We start from the raw sequence: 21,649 nt of genomic DNA on the forward strand, positions 1-21,649 counted from the left end.
ATATGTTTTCTAATGCACATGCTCTCATACATGAAATAGTTTCTAGATTTATTTTATTATAATTGTAAACTATGGCACAAACACTTAATCTTACCTACTTAAATAATGTTTTCCTATTTCTTAGCAACTCTTCCTCCTCCCCCCACCTCTGACTCGCCAAGTGATGCATTGAAAAGGATGAACAAATTTAGTAGACGAGATGACCACCTGAAATATGTGGAAAAACTTAACAAATAAAAATAAAAATTAACCAGAAGGAAATTGCTTACTAATTTTTAATCTGAAATGACTACCAGCCTTCCAAAGGTTAACTGTCAAATTAAATAACGTGGACATACAGTGGTCACTGGCTACCTGGGGGAATGAACTGTTAAATTACTTACTTCAATGCACATAGTTTGCAAAGAGATTAGATCCTCTGTCTCTGTGGAAACTTGGTGTATTCCAAGGAAGGTTTTGTTCCCCTCATACCCAGGAGGAACCAGCCACTGGTGGGAGCATCTGGGGTAAATAGTGTACATTTGCAGGGAGGTAAAAGTAAACTCAGAAACAGTGCAAGTTGTTGTACCACAGGGAGTAATAAAAATCAGTTTGCTCTAATTTCCTTTGGACTGCTAAAAATTTAGCTAAATATTTGGAGAGCGACTTTTCACATGGGCATGGAGTGATAGGACAAGGGGGAATGGTTTTAAACTGACAGAGGGCAGGGTGAAATTAGATGTTAGGAAGAAGTTACTGACCATGAGGGTGGTAAGGCCCTGGCACAGGTTGCCCAGAGAAGCTGTGGCTGCCCCATCCCTGGAAGTGTCCAAGGCCCAGTTGGACGGGGCTTGGAGCAACCTGGGATAGTGCGAGGTAATCCTCTCCACAGCAAAGGGATTGGATTAGATCTCTAAGGTCCCTTCCAATCCCAACCATTCTAGGACTCTATGAACTGGCAAACCCCCTCCCTCTGCCTGTCGTGTCTCCAAGGGGCAGAGCAGAAGTGCTGAGATCCCTGTGCCAGGCAGGATTCTGCAGTGTTGGGCTCTGCTCTGTGCAGAGGCAGGAGATCTCCGGTGCACCCAGGACTGGAGGATGTCACTAATTTTAACGAAGCCAAAGGGACTCCAGCACAATGCTGGATGCATTATCGTGGACTGTTCTTTTCCCTTTATTCTCTGTTCCATTGTTCTAAGCTGGCAGGACTTGGCAGCCTGGGAGGAGATGTCACTGCACAACTTGCTGTCCTCGAGAGCCACTCCAGGGGACAGCTGAGGTCCATGGAGGGGCTGCGGTGGCCCCAGACAGCCTGATGATGTCTGGCTCTAAAATCAGGCAGGGAATTCAGTGAGGAAGGCAGGCTGATTCCGATAGTGAGAACAAGGGGCTGCTGCCAGTTGGCTCATGGATGCTCCGAGTGTGCCGGTGGTGGGAGAGGAGCGATGTCTGACAGCAGAAACATCCTCCCAGTGCTGCTCTCGCCAGACTGCAGAGCTGCATCTTCCATTGATGCCCCAGCAACAGCCTTGGACTCCAGTGCAGCCACCCCGGTGCCTGCAGGGCCAGAATTGGTCCCAAGGGTCATTCCTGGCTTTTCCCATTGGTGAGTTGTGTGTGCAGTCCATGTGAGCACCAGGGGAGGCTGGAGGCTGTTCCTGCTTGACCGTGCAGTGCATTCCTCAGGCCGTTCTAAAAGATTTTTTGCTACCTATCAGGCCACTGGAGTGGCAGAAATTATTTCTCCCCTCCCTTTAAAAGCTGTGTTTTTCTGCTGTTAATCCACACCATAAAAACCCCCTAAATATATACTGTGAAAAATGTTATGCCTACTTAAGCAAGATAGTTGCCTGTAATAGTGTGCCATAAAGCAATCTGAAATGTTTATTGTCTGTTCCCCAACTGCAGTTTTATTTCTTTTCAGCAGTTTTTGTGTCTACAGGATTTTCTTCACTATGAAAGATTCAAAAGAAGTTTTTCCCTTTCCCTGCAAATACAGTGATTATTTGTCCAGTAGATCCTCCTGCCAGTGAAGATACGTACAAGAATTTTTTACAAAACTTCCAGCTTCCTAAACTTTTTCCAGGAAAAAAACATTGTTTAAATCAATAGCAAGCCTTGATATGATAGGCTTTAAAGGGCAGACTGACTTCCAAAAGAGCAGATAATGTTAAACAAGATGTCTTTTGTAAAGGCTGAAATAGGAAATCAGGAAAAGCAAAGGAAATAAATAAAAAAAAAAAGGGAAAAAAAAAACCAAGGTTAGGGGGTGGTAAAGATGTTGCTGCTGGATCTAACTCCTGAGACACAATGTGTATTTCATTGCCACAAATAAACTGTATCCAGGGAACGAGCAAATGAAAAAGTGAGGACAGGAGATATCTTATTTTTGTTGTTTGTTTCCAAAGAGTCCACCCCCACGTAGGTCACTTGGAATTCATTTGTCTACATCCTGGACTGCACGTAGGGGAAAAAAAAAATGCCTGGGATCTGAGAAAGAGGAATGCGATAGGGCATGGGAATCACAGCGTCACGGTGGTCACCAGAGCATAGTTTGGCTCGTCTTAAAACAAGCAAGCACCGTTGGACCTCTGTAATACCAGCAAATCGGCCGTGCTATCGGGCTACCTATCAGAGCCTGAATGCCTGAGAAAAAGTGTGTGGGATTGCAGCCGGAGCCTGGGGCGTTGGAGGGCTCTCGGAGCTGCTGCTTTCCTCTTGACATCCAGTACTACTCCGTGACCTCGGCAACAATCCAGTGTACTGTTACAGTTCATTTCAATAATTAAACAGTTCAGGGATGGCAGAGCTTTCTTGTTGTCAATAGAAAATCAGGGCTGCAGTTTGCTTGCCTTTCTTTTTTTCCTTTTTTCCCCCCTCCTCTCTCCCTTCCCCTTTCCCTCCGCTGAAATCCGAAGTGTTTGTTTTTAATTATATTAGCTAGAGACAATTAATTTCACAATCCGAATGAAAAAAATAAAAGAGGTTTCGAGAGGAGGACTGGCAACTGGTAAATGCAATTATTATTGTAGCACATTTTCAAAGGGAGACATCCCAGCTCCAACAAAGTCAGATGTATAAAATTTCAGTCATAGAATATAGTCTCGAACAGCAGATTTCCTCTGCAAAAGATGGGAACTGCTCTCCCATCTGGAGCTCTGTTCTGTTCGTGCCATGTGGACCCGTTTGATACCCGCTCTGAAAAACCACCAGCCAGCAAAATAGACCCTTGCCCACGAGCTGCTCCAAGGAACTGGTTGATGCACCCCTTTAAACTTGCCTGACGTAGAGATGATTAATACCAGCCCCTTTTAAAGTGCAGCCTCTCAACAACAACTTAAAGAACCCCTCTCTGTGCAAATGGCAGCATTTACATTTCTGCTGTCGGAGCAAAAATGAAAATAATTCAACTTTATGCCTTGCAAAATTTCCTACAATTAAAAAACTAATTTTTTTTTTTTTTTAGGCGCTGGCTGTGCCCCTTTCATTGCCCATCTGGCTGCCTCCCAGCTGCTCCCTGGCTGACTCTGTGCTCAGCTCCCAGCGTGGCAGGAGCTGCCGCTCGCCGCTATCGCCGTCCCTTTTTCTCAGCGTTGGTCTGCAGGACGGTGAGGCCACAGTCTGGCCTCACTTACCCTGATTTACTTTTATGGGATTCAGTCAAAAAGCTACGGATTTATACCGCTGAGGCGAACAGCAAAGTTTAACTCTTCATGTTGGGAGTGCTGGAAGAGCTTCGGGTCCATAGGGAATGTTTTCTGCCAGCCCTGGTGACAGCAGTGCCAGCCCCTCTGTTGATATGCAGCCAGTTCCCATTGTCACACTCCTATTGCCTTGTCCATGCTTATTTTACACGCCTCACAGAGTCCTTACCTTTTTCCATTTCCTGCCAGTGTCATTGACATAAGAATATTAAACCAAAATATACTGAGATTTCGCTTCTTTGGGACCAGTATCTGACATCCTTATTCCCAGCGAACAGTGCTTCATTTCCCAAATAGCTTAATCCTTTCAGTGGGGTGGCTGCAGAGGGAAGGCTGGATCCACAAAAGGGCTCTGGCATAGCTATGCTTAAATTGTAGGCCTGGTAGATTACTGGAGCTTGAAATAGGAGTTAGGGAGTCTTTGCAGGTTGTACAGAGAAAGTTGGACATTGCAGATGGGGGAAGCACAGCTTCAGGAATTTAACTAGGAAAACACTTCTACTCAACAGCTGAAGCATCCTGATGGAGGAGGTATCCACTCCTTGGCACCGCAGTGGGTATCCTTTTCCTGGTGCTCATCCCCAGGCAGGACGTTAAGGAGCCACCCTGCCTCCCTGTAGCACCTTTGCTGTGTAAGTACTATCCCAACCCAAGGGAAACCCAGCTCCAGTGTCATGATTTCCCTCAGGGGACCCCACCCTACAGAGCCTGTGTTTTAAACCTGTGAAAGGAAAATGTTCACTTCGCGTGGTTGTAATGGAGTCCTTGTTTAAGCAGCCCCAGGCACAGACCAAAAGCAGAAATGCAGCTTCACAGAATCACAGGATGGTTTGGGTTGGAAGGGACCTTAAAGCTCATCTTGTACCAACCCTCTGCCATGGGCAGGCACACCTTCCATCAGACCAGGCTGCTCCAAGCCCCGTCCAACCTGACCTTGACTTACCAAGGTATTGGCAGACAGTGGCTCTGATGGCACGTGGGTGGTGGTAACCTCTATTGCCACTCCTTTTGGAGGCTGTTAAAACATTTTACATTAAAATACTTAACAAAAAGTCATCTATGGACTCCAAGCATCAAGCAACAGCTGTATGAGGGTTATTTTCTGTATTAATGGTCTAAAGCAGAAGTTAAACACAGATCTGGTTTTAAGGTACGAGGCTGCAGGTGAGGTTGTGAGCTTGGCCTTTGCAGTTCACACCTCCAAGTGTGACAAGCCTCTCACCTCTTAGTGATTGGACTTGATGATCTTAGAGTCTTTTCCAACCTCAACTAGATTCTATGATTCTAGGACCTTCCAAACCAGCCTTAGGTGGAAGACCAGGCAAAAATATCCCCTGTGCACCCAAATTTGCAGAGTGGAGAAGCAGCTGGTAAAGATGCAGCCACTTGTGATGGAGCTGCTCTTGCTTTCCAGGAGGGCTCCCCAGAATCTTGTTAGGCTGTGTTGATCCCATACCAAGATCAGAGAGACCAGCCTTGCCCTTTGCCTGTGTTTCTGGTTCCTTTGCTTGCTCATTTTTTGGTGGGAGGTGGGGAGGAGAAAACCTTGCAAAGCTGAAATGAAATATTAAGCCTCATTCTTTCCAGGTAAACACATGCCAAATCTCGCAACGACGTTGGCAGGCTCCCAAAGTTGCAAAATAATGAAGAAAACATTGAGTTTAGGACTTTGTGCCCATTTTAGCAACATTCCTTGTAAGTGCAATTAAAGCTGCCACTGATTTGACCTCAGGAAACACTGCAAATATAGAGGTGCAGTGGAGAGCTAAAAAATAACCTGGAAAGGCGTTTGAAGTATCATCTTGTATCTGAAATCTTGTTCTTAAAGGGAGAATAAATAAATTAATTATTATTTAAGGGCCATTGGAGTCCTAGTCTGCACGTCCATGGTAGGTCAGGTCTGTCAAGCCCAGCATGAGCTGCAGTGCCAATGATTACAGTAGCTTTGAGCATCTCTTGGGGATATGCTGCACTGATTTGCTTTGTGGACATGTTGCTCAACACTTGATGTAGCTTTTGCACACATCTGGACCACCTGGGAGGGTACCTTTCACACAGTTGGCCCAGAGGTGCCTTCCCACAAGAGAGATCCAAACCTTGTCTGCAGGATGGGGCAGTAAAAGAGTGCAGAGATGTATAAAGGTGGTTTAAGGACATTTATGTCTTGCTGCCACTTGCTATTACCATTATTGATGAATGTTGTTAATAGGGAGAGGTCTCTCAGTGTGAAATAACTTTTGTTATTCTTTGGTCTCCACTGTCCCATTTTTTTTTTCAGAAGTTACTCATGACAGATGAAACTCTCCTGGCTCTAGAGGTAGTCAAAATAAAACATAATATATTACAACATGTTATGCAATATGGAATTCCCAAACCCTAGCCCTGTTCTAGCTATAATATATTGAAAACAGAGGTCTTGAGTTCTAATACTCAAAGGTATTGCACAGTAAGGTACAAAATCTCAGAGTAAAAGCTAATAAGCAATAAGATCCTTGGAGTCACTGTGGTGGCTTCACGAAGACCTGTAGAAGATTGATCTCAGTGATTTATTATTCAAATTCCTTTCCACCTATAACCCAAAGGAAGAAACTTCCCTTGTTCCCACCCCCGTTTTTTATATTTTTTTTTTTTTAGGCTTCAAAATTAAACACCAGAAACACAGAAGCCCCTGGTGATACCAGCTGAAGTGCTGCTGGTACATCCATGGGTGACACAGACTGTCCTCACTTTTTTCCTGACACAGCTCCCTAATTCAGTTCATAAGAAAGACCTGAGCTGCCTGAACATCTGTTAGAAACTGCAGCTGAGAGAAAAAAAATCTTCTCACTGTGGACTGGGAGACTTGAACCCACTGCCATCGGTTTCGGTGGGGGGGGGGCTCAGACCCACTGAACTCTGGTTGTCCCCTCAAAATAGACTGGGAAACCAGAATTTTATAGCTAGGTGGTTGTTTCTGTTGGAGCCAGGAATTGCAATCCTAATGACATGATTGCAGCACAGAAAAGTGATCTGAAGTAATAAAACAGAGGATATTTACCTTGAGGACAGTCGTGTTTTGTTGTATATTTAAGAGAAATAACATGCTTGGCTAAGATACTTTTAACACATGGGGGTTTTTTTGATTGGGGTTTTTATTTCTTTTAAATATGTAAAGGTTTCCAAGCAGAGTGACTCATAAGAGCAAGGCTCCAATTCCTCTTTCATTAGCTGACTCTGTAGATGTGAACTGAGCTGCTGGGAAGACAGGAGCTGCTGCAAACACATTATTACTCATTAACCAGCAACTTTAACTTTATGGTGCTTCATATTTATTAATATTTTCTTTTTTTTTCCCCTATGCCTCTGCTTGTGATACATTTTGTGACAGTGAGTTTGTTATTGTTTGATTGCTGATGGCTTAGAAAAGTTTTTAGTAGGGGTGAGGGAAACTGGTTGGGTAGAGACATGGACATAATGTTGGAGCAGAACTTCTGATCTACAGGTGCCTCTACCTGCTGCTGCACTCCTCTTCATCCCTTTTGAAAACTTGGGGAGTTATGTCTTGAAAAAAGTTAGGTTTCCTGACTCCAGTCCTGTAGTGAGGAGGCAGCACAGCCTCAGTTCTCTGTTGCTGCAAGACCTTTTCCTGCATTGCATTGCAAATATATGTATGACTAATTTAAACCCACTTGCTTTTTCTTTTTTCCTACCATTCTCTCTTCAGTTTTCTTTGTAGCTGGAATAATGTTTTCTCCTCCCTACCCTTTTGCAGGCTGATAGTTTCCCTAACACTGAACCCATTTTCTTGGAGCTTCAGCTAAACTGAAGTTTTATTTCAGTTAAGCTTCGCCATCCACTGGATTTCAGAGCAAGCTTTACCAACCCTCCCTACCAGGATATTTCCACTTTGTTCTGGAAATAATTCACCTGATGCACCCTGAGACCATGCTGTCTCTTCGACTGGGTTATATTGATGGCTAAAAAGTATCAGCTAAGAAACTCAGATGTACATTCTCCTCATTGCCTCCTGCTTGTGTTGGGTAGAATGAAATTTAGCAACTTTATGATAGATGACAATTCATAAAGTTTTTCCTAATTTTTCATTCTGTCTGGAATGAGGGGCAAAAAAAATCTTTCCTCTCAGTCTAATCTTAGAGTCTCTTGTTCAAACGAAATGTTCACTCGGAATAAAGGGACTTAAGTCTGAAATGGAAGCTGCAGAGATCTCTGCTGTCCTTTCTTTCAAGGCATTGTCTGGAACCTGTGTCCGTGTGACACTGGTAGCAGCTTTTGCCCACTTCATCTCATAAAACAGTCCAAAACAGTAGTTTCAACATTATTGATTTATGTTTGTATACATTATAACGGTGAAAATCCCACAGTCATGAGCTCGCCTCTAAAATGGAGAATTGCTTTCTTGTCTTCCACCAGGAGCTGGGAAATACATAAAGCCCTTTCTCATAGAAGGGAGCAATTCTGCTGCCTCTGGGGTGTGGCACTTCTCCCATTCTCCTCACTAAGCTGAGTTTAATGCAGTTGCTCTTTATTGGTGTGGGGGTGTCTCCCAAGTGTATCTGTAGAAACAGGGATCAAGCGAAATATTGATCAAGGGATCAAGGCAAGAGTGAAGTTGAGACTTGGGTTTCTCTGTTTGAGATGCCAAACCCTCTGTCAGCTGTGGATGGACAGCGAATTCACATTTCATCCCCCACCAGTGAAAATGGAAGAGAGAACTTATGCATTTTTTTTGTTCTTTAGGTGGAAGAAGTTGTGGAAGAAGATAATCAGGCCTGGAGGACAGAATGCAGAATTTGGTTTAGGATAAATCCAGTAAACCCAAAACAGGAAATGGAATTTAATGAGGTACTTTTATCTTTTTATTATGCTTTTCAGATTCCATAGCTTCAGATAAGAGTGTGTTTTGATATTTGCTTCGGTCAAAAATCAGAAAATGTCTTCTAAACCATACTCACATTGGCCTGAATTCCTCCTGTGCTCAATTCAACCTGTGTTAACACAAGTGCTGCATAAATATCCCTCACCCAGCAGAAGGGTTTGGTACATTTGATCCTTGACTTTGCAAGACTTTCCAGACTATTAACTCTGGAAAGAAATTAGTGAGAATAAATATACATCTTTAAGAGAAAGCAAATCAGCAGTACAAAAAAAAAAAAATTGAAATCATAGTGAAAAAAAAAAAAGACACCAAAGTTGCAGTAGATCAAAATATTAGTTGGTATAAATCAGTTAAGAATGCCAGAATATCACCTGAATAGGCTTTTTGTAGCTGTAGTGAAGTCTTTCCAAGTGAGCCATGTCTCTGGTGCTATCCTGGTACCTCTTTCCTGGCACAGTGGGTTTTCCAGATCTGTGATACAAATACTGGCTAAGGATGTCCTAGGGGCACTCTGTCACTGGTCACTATAATTCTGAGCTCTGTTTGTCCTATGTAGAGGTAAAAAAAAAGCTCGTTTTCGTTCCAAAAATGAATGAAAAAGCCTCTATAGGCTATACTTTGAGATCAGGTGAGCTGGAGAGGGCTTGGCTACTCAGCAGTTGTGTGTGAGGAGCCTACAAGAAAGATGAAGAGGGACATTTTACACTGGCAGATGGTGAAAAGACAGGGGGGAATGTGAAGGTGGTGAGGCACTGGAATAGGTTATCCAGAGAAGTTATGGATTCCCCATCCCTGGAAGCGTTCAGGGCCAGATTGGATGAAGCTCTGAGCAACCTGGTCTAGTGAAAGGTGTCCCTGTCCATGGCAGGGGAGTTAGAAGTAGGAGATCTTTAAGGTGCCTTCCAACCAAGGCCATTCTATGATTTTATAATCATCTTTTCAAGTATTTCACTTTTCAGAGTGAACAGGATTATGTGAGAAGAAAAAGTGGGAAGATTTATGCCCAAAGAACTCCACTGTTACCTCGTACTGGTTTTATTTTGTGTTACTTCGTTGAACATGCTGGTTGCAGGGTGAGATGGGTGTCCCTTCCCTGCTATTTAGCACACTCAAAAGAAGCAGTGATAGGATCAGCATTTGCAATGCTGACCAAAAAAATTAATGATGCAGGGCCAGTATTCCTTTGCTATCACTTAGGTCCTTTTTAATTGATATTTGAGCAGAACAATGTTATTCAGCGCTGAACAAATGGACTCACGTATTACCACTGTCAGATATTTACTCTTGGCTCACCTTCAATCTGTTACTGATTAATGGAAACACAAAATACCTCCTCGCTGTGCTCTTGTTTTACCATGTTAGTTAATAGTTGCTGCGTGGAAAAGGGTTCGTGGTAAAGAGTTTTAATGCCTTTGGTTGCCAGCGTGGTTTTCTGGCAGGACATACTGTTGCTTTTCCTTGTGGATGTTGTGGCAGTCAGGATATTACAAAGTGGGATGTGACCTGGAGATGCCCTGGTAAGTCATTTCTAGCACACTCAGATGTCAGCAGTTTAATACAGAGTGGGTTAAATCTGACTTTCAGGCCTTGTAATTTGCTATTTACTGTTTTGCCTTTCGTTTCTCATTACCTTCTAAAAAGATCTACAGGAAACTAGTCCATGCCTTTGGAGTTACTTTAACTACCCTTGGAAAAGTTGGCTGCTCACCACTGGCCTAATAAATAATTCCAGGAGAAGGGCGGAGCTCCTTCTGCCACATGGAGTCCCACCTTCCATGGCAATGGACGTTCCCCATACAGAGGCAGGATTCAGGTCCATGCTCTGGAAACAAGGCACTTACAGTTATGAAAGAAGCATTATTTATTATTGTATCAATCATATAATCATTTCCTTCCCAAAAGAGGATCCAGCTCTGGATTTCAAACCACAGACTTAATAGATGTATTTGAATTCTAGCACCTGGCTAACCTTCGGAAAGTTTTGTCCCAATTTATTCAACAAAAAAACCCCAACCCCCAAAACACAACTGGAAACCGCTAGAAAAACATAAAAATGTTTAATTTATGCTGGATATCAGAGAAAATCATCTTATCCCCTCTGATATGCAATCTATGAATCTAGAAAATTTTGGCTGACTCGTGAGAGTCCCCGAATGACAGTAGATGTTGGCAGATATATTAAGAAGAGCTCAGTAATTTTTCAACACAGAGGCAGGGAAGATGTGTGCATTGGCTGTTGGTAAAATTACTGAGGGCTCTGCAATAAAGTTTAGTAAACTTTTTACCTTCCATAACCACGGGCTTACCTGGGTCAAAAGCATTAGTCATGGGTATTCATTGCAAACTGCAAGCTCATAAAGGACGGCATATGGCAGCCCCGAATTTCTTGCTGTATAAAGTTAAATTCATAGTAATAACATCTGTGCAGAATTTAGTGCCCCACCAATTAAAGTGAGGTCAATGTACTGAGGCAAAGATTGATGGCATTCTGCAAATCTTAAAACGACAAGTTAAATAGGTATAAAATAAACAAACAACTTTATTCCTTATTAAAGACCAGACAAGCGGGGCGAGAATGCTGAGTGCTCAGTAATGAGGGCCAAGAGGGACAGTGTAATGCTGGGGGTTGTGTTACTGGGTTATAATTCAGCAAGGGGTGCTACATGGAGCAGGCTCTTGCCTGCCTTTTCTTGCTGATATAATACAAGTTACAAGTAAAATCTCCTGGGCAGGACCCTGAAATCCCAACTAGTGAAACTGGGGCTATGAAGATGGTGATGGTTTTAAACATACAACACAACTTTTCTAAAGTGATCGTTGTATTCGAGTTTTCAGTGTGTTCTGTAGCATTTTCAGGGAGAGAGAGGGTGAAATTGCAAGTGGTGAGTAAACCCAACATAATTGGGGTAACCCCACCATGCAATTCTTCTTTTGAGTCACTTTGTCATGTCTGTACTTGAGATTTAAGTTCTTCTCAATGAGGGCAAAAGTACTGGTGAATACTAGTCATTTGAAAAGGTGGAGTTTAGTAGGTACTTACCCAAATCTGCAAGTAAAGCTTAAAGATTTTAAACCAACATGAGCTGAAAAAGATGAAATTATGCCTTACCTGAAGCCTGTGTAGCTTCTGTCCTTGTGGTATGTGACCCACAGGTCAACATCTTACAGGGATTCAACTACTCTGTCTTCTCCTACTTCTGTTATTCCAGTGGAAGGGAAAAGGGCCAACAGCTCTCTCAGAGCAGAGATCACATAATCCCAGGATGGTCTGGGTTGGAAGGGACCTTAGAGATCATCTCATTCTACCTCTCTGCTGCAGGCAGGGACATCTTCCACTAGACCAAGTTGCTCCAACCCCTGTCCAAGGTGTCCTGGAACACTTCCAGGGATGGGGCAGCCACAGCTATGGGTATCACAGAGGTATTACCTGTTGCTTTTTTACCTGCTCATACTTTCCCAAATTCACAGCTGGAGTTTCTCCTCCTGGTTTTCCACACTGCTGCACACGGATGTCTGAAGCAACATTTCCAGCTCTGCAGTGGGGTAGAGGGAATAGGAATAAATGGGAAAATGGTTTTTGCTCTGTTGTGAAGCTGGAGACAAGGAAAGTTGTGCTTTCCCCATGCAGTGAGGAAAACATGCAAATGAAGTGTGAAACAGAAATTCTTCTGAAAACAGTCAGGAACAGCATCACTAAAGGAACAGAGCCATCAAGGGAAACCCAAATCCAGGGCACAACTGAGACAAATCACAGAAAACTGGGACTAACACCACCACACCGATGGGGAAGGGTGATATTTCAAAGGGAATAATCAATTGGAAGTAGACCTACTTTTTTTAAAATTTTTATTGAGTTAGTTTGGAAAAGGATGGATGAAGAAAATTATTATATAATTTCCAACACCTGCTGTATCACCATTTCTCAACAAATCCTGCTCTTGTGTGTGTCCAATGCACTGAGTTGACCAACCACATTGCATTTGTACTCATGATTTAGTCAGAGAATTATAGAATTTTCTGTTTCCAAAGCAGGAAAAAGACTGGAATACCTTGGTGGAAGGACAAGTTGGGCAAGAAAAAATACATTCTGCTGACCAGAAAATGAAACCATGTGTGAACAATGGAAGTGCTGTACTGGTTATCTTTAAATCGGTGTATTTACCAGCGTCATTTTTTACTGAGGGTTATCCTGGCAAGCTCTTTGTTATCATAAAGGAAACTCATGGTTGGCAACTCAGTGCAGTGGTCATTCACTAAAAATGAGAATTTAGTATCTTCTGGCTTTGTATCAATCGCCAGTAAAACTCCAGCAGAACCTTATATATAAACTAACTCTGAATATTGACTCAAAATTTGGAACAGTAAGTACATCTCCTAATTTCAGAGATGAGCCTGACCTTTTTTTTTTTTCCTCTCCTGTAAAGAATAATGTCTTATTTAGAAGAACCTGTAATGTTTCTGGCCTGCACTCAGTATCTTGTACAGCTTAAACGCTGGATTTTGTTAAGCATGGAGAGAGACTTTTCTTAGTTTGGGATTCATCCAGGGAAAAATAGGTATGCCATGGAAGTATGCAGGAAAGGCAATAGGTGATGATGTTCTTTTGACTGCACTTCCCAGCCAAGGCTGTATCATGTTTCTTGGATACCAAGGAACTTGGAACTGAGGAATTATCTGATGGATTTACAATTTGGAAATGTTTTACCTCAAAAAGTCCTGGTGTGCCAAAAGCAAGTAGTTAAAAGGAAATGTCTTTGTTTTTAGAAAGGGTTCTGCTGGAAGTGGGTAGGCTCAGTTTCTGGAGAGCTCAACCACTCATGCTGGTTGTGAATGGGGACTTCCCCAGGGCATGGCCCCAAATCCTACCAGCTTTAGTGTTCACCTCCTCCAAGAAGGACCTCTCGCCTACAGAACTCCAATATTACTAAACCCTACAGCAATTTTGGTGGGGAAATTTTCCCCAGATCCAGGAAAAAAGGTAGACCTGGAAGCTGTTGAGTAAACTGGGACCACATCTGGTGCCACTTGTGTCATCTCCATTGCTCTTGTTAGTCATGGCTTGTGTGTGGAGTTTGGTGAGCTTATGGGCAGCTGCTGTCAGGCCACAGAGAGTGGCTTGCAGTGCACAGCTCTTAGTCTATTTTGTTTCTAAATAAGGATTTTCAGCCTTTGATATTCTCTGAGAGATATTTTGAAAAATAATCAATTCTGATTTGCAATAACAAGAAACCCCAACCAACCAAACAAAAAAACCCCCAAACATCCCAGCAGCTTTATAAATGACAAACAAAACAAAACCGAAACCAACCAAACAAAAAGAAAAAAAAATAGAAATAAACAAAAAAAATAATTTCAGCCAGCTACAGTTGTAATTCCCTGGACTTTGCATATTTATGTTCAGTAAAGAGATAAAAACCTTTGGAAAAGTAGAAGTGTTCCCTGTTTGTGTACAGAAAACAGTTGTTTCCTCAGTTTCTTCCTACTGTCATGCAATTTCCATGTGAGTTATTAGTTGCACCTTGTTTCCCTCCTAAAGAGAAAGATTTTTTCAGTGGATGGTAAAGCTTGTGCTGTTTGTGTGCTGAGTATTAATTAGTTATTACTCATAAGAGTGTTGTTCTAGAGGAGACAAAGTTTGGCTATAGCTGGCAGAAATGTACTCAAGTTGCTGATGAAGCAGCAAATTCTAATGCTAAAATTCAAATTCTAAAAATGTCATGTGAAGACAAGAACTAGGGCTCAGTTTTGTCTCTTCTCAAAGGTGTCTGTGCTCTAACAGCCACATGAGCTGAGAGGAGTCTGGCCAGCACCACACATGACCAGAAATAGAAATTCTGACTTCAACCAGAAGTGACTAGAAGAGTTTTGGCTGGATGTTGAACAAAAGGGTTTGTGTACTCACAGGTTCCTGGGAGAAAAGTTTGTCAAGGCAAAAAATAACCCATCTCGAAAAAGCTCTCATGATTATGCTGAAGGTTTTGTGTTTAGTCAATTGTTGTTTTTGTTTCTTTGTTATTTCTGAAAAAAAAAAAAAAGGAATTAAGAATTTCTAGATTATTATTAATAACGACTATAATGCAATAATCTTGTATATAATTTTATGCACAATTTAATGTGCAGTGTAATTTTATACACACACAGTATTGCTTCATACATACATAATATTGTTTTATACACACATAATAATATTTTATACACACATAATATTATTTTATACATACATAGATGTAATCATGTTGCAATACTCTGTTCAGGAGATACGTTCCTGGCTTCCACACTGCTCAAAATGAGTTCAACCTGTGTGGCCTTGAGCAGAATGGCAGACAGGCATATTTTTTATTGCCGATTCCAACTCTCATAAATTCTTAACTTGCTTAGAATTCGCCAGATTAAATGAAAAGTTACTGTAATTAAGGATTTATTAAAACATGAATCCTTGACCCAATAGAATATAATAACTCATTTGTTTCAAATAAGACCTATTTAATTGTTCCATCATTGGCCTAAGCAGCCCTTGCAGTGCAGAGTCACGTGCGTTCTCCAAATCCACTTGCAAAAGGCTCTGTGAAATTTTTGATCCCCAAACCACTATATGGGCAGAAGCCCCTAAAATAAAATGTGTAATTTTAATTAAAAATTCAAGTGCTGAAAGTCCTTATTATTCTGCACTGCCAAGCAAAGACTATGAAAAAAACAATTTTATACATAAGGTTCTATTTTAGCTTTTTGTGAACGACCTTCTCACTCTGAATCTTCAAAAACAATAGTTATTGATTTACAGTCTTATAAAGTAAAGACTGTAAAATCTCGTACCATGGAACTATAAATAGATATTTTAAAAAGATACGAAAATTGCTCCCAAATTGAGTCTATATAAGGTTGTAGTCAGCAGAGAGCCATTTTGCAGGACCATATAAACTGCAGAAAATAATTTCTATTGAAAATGCAAAGAAATCTGAAACTATGCACTGCCACAGACAATGCTGCCATAATTAAGGAATTACCCATTCCTCCTCCCCATCTTTGAAATAAGCCTTCTCTTTTTTTTTAATTGGTTGGATATAGGAAGCATATTACTATATTTGGGTCCTGTTTCCCTACTATAAAAACAGTCCTACAAGGAATTCCCAGCAAAAGAGTGTTGCAGTTCTACAGTATATTAAAAAAAAATACCATAGGAAAGTGTTATCCAATGGGCAGATGTTAACTTAAAGTGCACATTGTTTGGAAAAGGAGTTAATTAACAACTTATTAATTGGATAGAAAGTCTGAAACTGTTGTACTTCTAGCAAATACATAATTTTCTTCAAGTATTATTAAAGCGTTTTTGTTGTACCTATTAAAGATTCTTGTCTCTAAGTTAATTTCATTATGCTAATAAGCTATCATCGTTACAGAACCTAAGCTTTGATCCATGTTAATTGTCGTGATCTTCAAAGACAAAGTCACCACTTACTTTAAATGAATTTTACATCTTTTTAAAGAATCACACGGAAATTAGGGGAAGTAATTAATTTTTTATTATGTGTCTCAATATTTTTAAGGGAGGAAGTCAATGGTATTGGCTAGAATTCATTTTAACATTTAACTAGGGAAAACAGCATGAGGCAAAAAAAACGTTCAGATGCAAAAGATTAAAGAAAATTTGAAACTGGGACCTAATTTGTCTTGATAAACTTTGGTGTTTAATATGCTTCTTTTGTTCTCAGTGTGAAACTGCAGGGTTTTGATTTGTAAAAACTTTTTGAAGAATTAATTCTTTCTAATTTTTATTCCTTTCTTTGCTTTCCTTGTACTCGAAGACAGTGGAGTTGACCTTCAAACCATAACACTTTTAAATATCTGTGAACATACAAGGTTAAATCTATTAGTGGTCTGAGATTAGCTGTTCTACACTTGCAAAGTGTGTACCTTCTGCAGCAAATTTTATCTTTTAGTGAATGATAACGAGCTTACATCTACCCTGTGAGTCCTCAGCAAATAATAGAATATGTGTTGTAAGTGATCTATTCCTCTTCCCTTTAAGTGTTGGTTATTTTAACCCTTTGATGTTATACAAAGCTCAGTTCTGAGTCAATAAGACATTTTTCTGTTAGAGATCACGACCTAAAAGCGAGTATTGTCACCACTGCTGTGATTGACAACTTGCAGTTCTCCTGTAGCTTTTTCAGACCTCTCTTGTAAATAATGCAAATAAGAATGTAAAAGGAAAATGTATAGGAAAAGAAAAAAAAAATAGAAAAAAGAAGAAGAGTTGTACTCTGGTTTTCTGACCATTTAAAGCCCTGCTGTCCTGGAACTGCTCCCTGTCATATTCCCAAAGTACAAGCGTCCTGTTGCACTTGCAATGAGAAATGATGCCTTTTTAAAGGCAACAGACAAAAGTAGTCTAAAGATAGTAACAGTGATTGAAATCAAAAGCCAGATTTACCTACTTCCTCCTCCCTAGTTCTCAGAGTGTAAGCATTTTAAATGCAAGTAAACCCCAAGTTTGAACCGAAGCTCTGCAGCCGGATTTCTGTGGCAGACAGGTGGTGAGCTCATCACCAGGATTTTTCAGCATTAATGCTGTACTCATTTAGACTAACACCAGGCTTGAGTGACCCTCATCTGGATTTAACCTCTGCCCTGTCAATCCACAGACATACTTTCAGATCTCAACATCAGTTTTGCTGGTTTGTGGGGTTTTTTTTAAGCATAGATGACTTTAATCATTAAGCAGCTTTCATAACTGGAACATATACATGTGCTGCTCAGTGCTCTTTGATTTGTAATCTAGGGTCCTGCCCAAATAATCCCCAGAGTCTGAGTGAATTGAGATGAAGTCCAAAATTCTTTGATTGAGGGTGTAGTGATGATTTGGCACAGGATTGCACTACCTTTCACTTTTTGCAGCGGGATCTTTAGGGTGCTAAACATTCAGCCAGCAAAACAGCATCTGCTGTCCTGTACAGGGCCAGGAGCTGGACTTTGATGGTCCTTGTAGGTCCCTTCCAACTCAGAATATTCTGTGATAAAGGTCTACAAATGTGAGGGTTTATTACCGGCAATATTAGCATCAATATTTTAAGTAGTAGTATTATTAAGGTGAGAATTAATGATCTTGGAGGTCTTTTTTAACATAATTGATCCTGTGATTCTAATATTTCGGCATTCATTTCAGAGCCAGCAAGGAATTTTTTTATGAAACAAGCTTTTTCTTGCTTATGATATTTTGGGGGGGGTTAGATGCCAGTTTTAATTAAGTTCAGATATAAAGCATTTGTCCTTCAGTTTTGATGAGCTTTCGAAAAAACCTCAGCCTATAGTGGGTATAAGGCATGGCATGAAGGTATAATCCACCCTGTTGTACAGAGAAGCAAGAGCTTCCTCACCACTTTGGTAAATCCAAGGAATGTAATGTCTCCCATAGTGCCCTGCCCTTGCCTGAGCAATTGAAAGGCGCAATTCTTCCTATCACATCTTTTCTTGATAATTAATAACACCCTATAAATGTTTATGTAAACATACAATTTAAAAGGACTCATTCCAGCAGCACTGTGCTTGTCAAGTGAGTCATTTTTTCACCTGGCAGGATGATGTTGTAAGGCTCAGTTGTCTTAACTAATCCTGGCTAAAATGCAAAATTCTGTTTTGTAAGAAAATTTCTGGCCAGCTCTAATCTTAACCTCTTGCATGTCTGGAGCTTCTAAATCGATGTCACAGTTGTAATAGCTTTGAAAACCCATATGTTTGTAAACTAAATAAACCTTGATATTCAAAGGAGATGAAGACAAGAATTACATCTCTTGGCAGTGGTGCTCTGAGCTCCGTCTCAGCTCGTGTTGGCTCCTCGTTTTTATGCCCGTGTGCCACGCCAAATCTTCCTTATCTATGCAAACATATTAATGCTGGCTGTTTGCTAAGGCTGTGATGCATCAGGCTCTTATCTCCAGTTCTGACCCCAATGTTACATAATAACTTCCAAACGGTATTTCTTGATAGTTCACTGGGACCGCCTTCGCCTCCTCGACTCTTCACTGGGAGTGACTCTCCTGCCCACTGACTACATCAGCTCCTGGCTGCTCTCAGCCAGCTAAGGCAGAAAGGCTGCCAAATAGCTTCCTGCTCCAAGATCTCTGTATCCTTTCAGTGTCATGGGACATAACCCTGCAGCTCCAGTGTTTGTTTCCCAGGTAATTTCCCCCATTATATTAAACTTACATGGTTTGGCTTTAGTGATGCAACCCCAGATCCTTCCAAAGTTGCCCCAAACCTCTGCTCATCCTGTTTTCCACACTCTGCCATTAAATGGGCTTTAATGTCTTCTTAAAACAAATGTGCATTGTATTCACATTTGAAAAAATTCTGCACTAAACGTAATAAAAATGGCACCCTAGTAATACATATAAATACTGAAAAGTGTTTGCAGTATTGCCTGCTAGGGCTATTAATGCCAAAAGAAGAAAATAAATATTTGTCATCAGTTCTACCTGGCCAAAAGTCTTCCTTTAGGAATAGCATAACATATTCTTTTACAGTATATAATTGCCTTAATTATTTTTTGGCCTATCCACAGAAGCTTAGTTCCATCTCTCTCCCCATAGTGTCCAAAGGATATGCAAATTCTGTTCATTCCAGCTCTCAAAATAAATAAAAAAAAAGCCTAAAAAGACTCTCCTTAAGCTGTTGAGGAAAGGCTCAGAAAACTTTCCTAAGCCTGGCTGTTCTGTATGCCAAGAACTTTCTTATTAATGGAAGATGTCCCCAAGCTCTTTGCTATTGTTCCGAAGTCTTCCCCTCACCCAGCCTGGTGTCTCGGCATTCCTACGACAGCTCTGTTCCTCGTGGCTCCCAAGAAGTCAACACCCCCCCCCCATCCCATCTATGACCTGGAGCCTGAAAACATGGAAAACTGAGTCAAGCTCTTAAACCTTCCAGGCTCAGTCATGAAGCCAAAAGCATGAAATGTAGGAGCTTTCTGTCCTCTTAACGTTAAAGTCGCAGGTTTTAGCACAAGGGGATCCAAGGGTTTGCGTCCCTTCTCACGGCTGTGTCTGGTTAACAACCTCCAAGAAATCTCAGGAAAGACAAAGGGGAGGCTTTAGGAGGCTGGATCTCCCAAACTTTCTGTTTCCAACCCACTCTTTGTCTGATATAGCCGAAAAGAACCCCAGAAGCCCTGGACAGTGCAGGAAATGAGCCTATGTGATATTTAGGATTGGTCTCTACTGCAAAATGTTCATAACGCAACTTCTCAATTCTTTCTCTTTTTTCCTCCCTGGCTATTAAAAATTCCAGTTTTAATGCAAAGCAGAGCCGGAGTTCTGTGACCACCCTATGAGCACAGTGATGTGTTTCTCAGTTATAGGAAACCATTACCTTTAAACAAGTTACTGAGGACGTGCTCCAAAACAGGATTTCCAGTATTCCACGACAGCTAGATTGCCCTGCCTATATTATGCTCCAAAATAAAACTGAAGCTAACTGAATTTTCCAATTTTTTAGTGAGAAAATATAGGTTAAAGGGAGTCAAAAAGCATCTTCTGGTGCTCAGTGGAGGTGGCTTCTATGTTGGACAGTTTTGCACATAATTCCAATGTCTAGAATTTTGATCTTCAGGTAGCTGTATAACCAGAAAACTGAGCACTACCTCTTTTTTTTTTCTATCTCAGAGAAGTTAATGGTTTTCTGAGAAGAACCCTCCGATTTCCCTGTTTTCCAGAGCAGTTGCTTATGAAAATGAAGCCTGACTCGAGACTTGCTGTGGGAATGTTATTCGAGCACTGGTTAAGTGCCAGAATGTGTTGGGAAGAAAGAGTTTCCAGAAAAATATCGCCCTGATTAAAACCTGATTTTACTGAGTTTTCTCTATGCAAAGGGTTACCAGAATAGTAAGACGAAGTCGTTAGTCAGATTTTCCTTCCCTTTCTTGATCATTACCAGTGATGCTTTTATTGCTGTTTTTTGAATGATTATTGTTACAACAACTCACCAACAAGCTACTTAGGTACTGCTTGTCTCTAGTCTCGCTTCTCTCATAACATGTTAAATGTCCTGTTGATGTCTGTCCTTGTTTGGCAATTTTTCCACGCTCCCCTTTTATTCTTTATAATAAATTTAATTGGATATATGAGGAAAAGATGGGAAGAAAGTCATAAAGCCAAGGGGTTTTTTGCTCCCTACGTTATGTTTTTCGTGAAGCCACTCTTGTGACTATCAACAGAAAACAGCCCATCTTATGCTAAAGGACAAAATTAAATCAGCAAACAGCAGAGGACAACAGAGAATACTGTTTTGATAACTGAAGGGATGATATATAAATTTTCTCTTATAAGGCCATTTGTAAAGGTCGTGTGTTTGGGTTGGTTTCTTTCAGAAGATAAAAAATACTGTGGGCAAACCCTATTTGATTCTGGTTTAGTAAGATCTTCAAAAATGGCCATGGGTATGTTACCACTCTCTAAATACTGGACTGAACAAACATCCACCACGGGATTTCTGTGAAACATGCCTTCTTTTTCTTTCTCTCTTAGCCATGGTTCTGGTTGAAACACCCTACTGTATTCTGCAAGTGCTGTCCTACTCTTGGTAGGAGATCATAAGATGTTGGGGTTAACTGTCAGATGCTTTACTCTTCTAAAGACCTTCTCCTTTTAACTAAATGCTTGCTTATCTTTCTAATTTAACATAGTCCCACATTCTTTTTGTAGTAATTTTGGACTATCTGATAACATATAATGGAAAACATGTTTATGTCTTCCACTAGTTCTTGTTGCATATTTCAAATGCTTAGAACAACAATTTTCAGAAGCTTTCATTAAGGTTAATTTAAAAACTACATTAAATACAAACAGATTTTCTCACAAACAAAATGCAATGTGTACTTAACAGACTTCTGTATGTTATATTTGATAAACTACCTCATATAAATGCAAATTCTGACTTTCTGCCAGAACAAGGTGGTACAGAAAATATTTCTATTAAACAAATAATGCTGGGAGAGCAAACTTCAAGTTACAGTATGTTATACTGAGAAAGAAGATTTTTTTTTTCCACTGAGGTCAGGTATATATTTATTTTATTTCTTCTGAGTACTTTGCTGCTTCTG

The 21,649-nt window shown here is 40.8% G+C and overlaps 1 long non-coding RNA gene across 1 annotated transcript; it reads left to right on the plus strand.

The window, feature by feature from the left end:
• The first annotated feature begins 4,238 nt into the window (after window positions 1-4,238).
• On the plus strand, window positions 4,239-18,615 carry LOC116789206. Its single transcript, XR_004357940.1, has 3 exons — window positions 4,239-4,315; window positions 8,421-8,525; window positions 18,544-18,615. It is a non-coding gene; the product is annotated as an uncharacterized LOC116789206 (long non-coding RNA).
• Window positions 18,616-21,649: the final 3,034 nt, after the last annotated feature.

The sequence above is a fragment of the Chiroxiphia lanceolata genome, chromosome 7 (genome assembly GCF_009829145.1).
Source record: "Chiroxiphia lanceolata isolate bChiLan1 chromosome 7, bChiLan1.pri, whole genome shotgun sequence".
NCBI classification, from domain to species: Eukaryota; Metazoa; Chordata; class Aves; order Passeriformes; family Pipridae; genus Chiroxiphia; species Chiroxiphia lanceolata.